The 3,561-nt window shown below is 33.4% G+C and overlaps 1 non-coding gene across 1 annotated transcript; it reads left to right on the top strand.

Annotated features, from left to right (window-relative positions):
• The first annotated feature begins 1,587 nt into the window (after window positions 1–1,587).
• On the top strand, window positions 1,588–1,698 carry LOC134377420 (U6 spliceosomal RNA). The gene has a single exon (XR_010023467.1). It is a non-coding gene; the product is annotated as a U6 spliceosomal RNA (small nuclear RNA).
• The last annotated feature ends 1,863 nt before the right edge of the window (window positions 1,699–3,561 follow it).

Raw genomic sequence — 3,561 nt, 5'->3', positions numbered from 1 at the left:
ACCATCAAGTCAAGGGTTAAATCCCCTTACCGGTCATCTTTTTAAAAAAATTTTTTTAAATAAAAAAAAGCTGCTATACACATTCATGTACATGTTTCTGTGTGAACATAGTATTTATTTCTCTGGGATACATGCCCAAGAGTATGATTGCTGTGTCATATAAGTGCATGCTGATTTTATAAGAAACTACCAACCTGTTTTCTACAATGACTGCACCATTTTACATTCCCACCTGTAATGTATGATGATCCAATTTCTCTACATCCTCAACAGAATTTGGTGTTATCACTTTGAAAAAAATTTTTACCTGTTCTAATAGATATGCAGTAAAATCTCATTGTGGTTTAAAAGGTTGTTCTTTTTTTCTCTATTTCTATAAAGTCTTTATATATTGTGAACAATCACTCTTTGTTGGTCAAAACTTATTTTAAAAGAGGATAAGAAATCTGTGCTCCTAAACCAAATCCATTTTTTCCAGCTGTCATGTTTTCTTCTAGGTATTATTTTCTCATTAACTTGAAATATTCCTATCTTAACCTGGACGAATTAAGGGAAAAGAAATTTCTCTGCTTCTCACACAAGACAGCCTGGGAGGCTGTTTTCTGGAAAAGCCATGAAAAGATTGGAGGTAGTGGGGAGAAAGCTAATGCCTTTGAGAGTAGGGAAAGAGAGGAGATTCCCAGAATTGGGAAGGTCTGGGGTCTGGACATGCATGGGCTGTGCTCTCTGGAGGTGAGGAAGGAACAGCACATGGCAGACAGGAACACACTGGCATCCACTAAGGATGGGAGGGCCCTCCCCAGATATTTTTCTCTACATAATACCCCAGATCCTTTACACAACCCTGAAGTGGAATGAGCCCAAATAACGTCCAAGATGTAAACTCTGAGTTGGGCTTAATTTGATTTAAAACGAATAAAGTAATACGTTATTTCTTACTCTCCTAAGTTTGTGGCATAAGATTCATACCCACTACATATCAGTAGAAAAAATAAAACTTAAGTGTGTGCTAAACGACACACAAATTACTTGTTGACTAAAATCGATGGAAAAATCAAATAAATCTTCTTGACAAAATGTAGATTTGCAAAATTTGTCCCAGTAAGTGTGGACCTGATAGAAGATAAAAATAATGAGCACTAAGGATCATTTATCATGGCAGGAGCTACAATTATTAAACTGTGATGTGGATTTTTAAGATTGACTGATGAATCCAATCATCATTATACAATTTTTGTGGAAAATTATTTTTCAGATGAAGATAATTGTAGCTCAATTAAGTGGAAATGGATAAATTAGAAACAGATTGAATAGGCTACGTAGAAAAATCAAAGGTATTGAACAGACCTAATGACATTTGTCCTGGTAAATATTTTTATCAAAAAAATATATAATTCCATCTAAATGTCTGTATGCATAAATACAAGACAAAAACATATTTAGGGCCAAAGAGGGGCTCAAATATCCTGACCCCCTGCTGAAGCTCACAGAGGGGAAACACAGATGGAGGCAGTGGCCAAGCGTTTCCTGATTTATGTTTTGTCAAAAAGATTTATTTGATTCTTCCCTCAATTTTTCATTATTAACAAATTTTACTGCAGTGCTTGTTTTGGCAGTAAAATTGGTATGACACAGAGAAGATTAGCATGGCCTCTGTGCAAGGATGACATGCAAATTCATGAAGTATTCCATATTCTATTTTATTTATTTGTTTTTTAATTGGTTATAAATATTCATGAGACACAAAGCTGATTGTCACCCCTCGTGCCCAAGATGTGAAGGCCAAATCCATACTGACAGCAGCGCTCCATATTTCTGAATAAGTAAGTTTTAGTGTTCGAGAGCAAAGTAGGGTGACTATAATTAATAATCTATTATATATTTCAAAATAACTAGAAGAGAAGATTTGGAATGTTCCCAACACAAAGAAGTTACAAATGTATAGGTAATAGATATTTCAATTACCTTGATTTGACCATTACACATTATATACATGTATCGAGTTGTCACTTGTACCCATAAATATGTACAATTATTATATATCAATAAAATTAAAATATTCAAAAGTTTTTCACTGCGTGCAATTTCACTGTTTTAAGTTTGATTTTTTCTGTTGATTATGTAGTGGTCAGTGCCTACCTAGTAAAGGTCCCTGTCGTAGGGCCCCACAACTTCAGACTCCTTTTGTCCACCCGTCTCTCCATCTGTCTACTCAGCAGATATTCAGCAACTGCCTACTCTGTGCCAGGCCTTGGCAGAGGAATCAGTTCAAATCCCTGCTCTCAAATAATGACAGTTTTACCTCTTCCTTTCTAGTCCTACACTTTTTCTTGTTATTTCATGGGAGAGGAACTCTGGTTCAATGTTGAATAAAAGTGGTGATGGGGGGCACCTTTTCTCATTCCCATATCAGAGGAAAAGATTTTTAGATTTCACCAGTGTGATGTTTAATGTAGGTTTTTGATGCACAACCTTTATCAGATAAAGTTTCCTTCCATTCTTAGCTTGAAAAGAATTTTATAATAAAATGGTGAATTTTATCAAATGATTTTTTGCATCTCTTGAGATGATCCTATGATTTTTTAATTTTATTTTGTTAATGTGGTGGATTATAATGATTAATTTTCCTTTTGTTTTTTTACAGTGATTAATTTTCAAATGTTAAACCAACCTTGTATTCCTGAAACATACACAACTTGGTTGTGTCATATTATCCTATTTATAGATCTTTGGATTTGGTTTGCTGATTTTTTTGTTTACAATTTTTGCATCTTATTTTAGCCAGTTATTTTTCTTCCTTACAATGTCCTTGTGAGGTTTTTGTGTCAAGGTAATGCTGACCACATAAAATGAGTTAAGAAGTACTCCCACTTCTTCTGTTCACTGGAAGACTTTGTGTAAAGTTAGTGTTATTTCTTCTTGAGATGTTAGAAAGAATTTGCCAGTAAAGCATCTGGACCTGGAGTTTTCTTTGTGGGAAGATTTTTGTAAACGACAGAATCAATTTCTTTAGTAGAAACAGAACTACTCAGTTTTTCAACTTCTTCTTGTAGCAGTTATAATAAGCTATGCTTTTCTAGGATATAGTTGTTCATAATATCTTCTCACTATCTTTTTAACAAATGTAGGATCTGTAGTCCTAGCCCTCTTTTCATTTCAAAAGTAATAGTTTTTTTGGTGTCTCCTCTTTTATTCCTTCATCAGTCTTGCCAGGAATTTATCTGTTTTAGTAGTCTTATCAGAGAATTAACTTTTGGTTCTGTTGACTTTCTCTTTCATATCTTTGTTTTTTACCTTATTAAATTTTTCTGTCATTTTTATTATTTTCATCCTTCTCCTTTATTTGGACTTAATTTTTAGATGTTTTCCCTAAATACTTGAGATAGATATTTATATAACTGATTTTCAGCCATGTTTTTCTTTCCAATATCTGCATTTAAACTCATAAATTTCACTCAAAGTGTGGCATTAACTGCATCTCACCAGTTTTTACATATTGTATTTTCATTATCACTTAATTTAAATATTAAAAATTTTTTATTGTGGTTTATTTTTTGACCC

Source organism: Cynocephalus volans, chromosome 4 (assembly GCF_027409185.1).
Source record: "Cynocephalus volans isolate mCynVol1 chromosome 4, mCynVol1.pri, whole genome shotgun sequence".
In the NCBI taxonomy this organism is placed as follows: Eukaryota; Metazoa; Chordata; class Mammalia; order Dermoptera; family Cynocephalidae; genus Cynocephalus; species Cynocephalus volans.
This window is presented reverse-complemented; position numbering and strand designations above follow the sequence as displayed.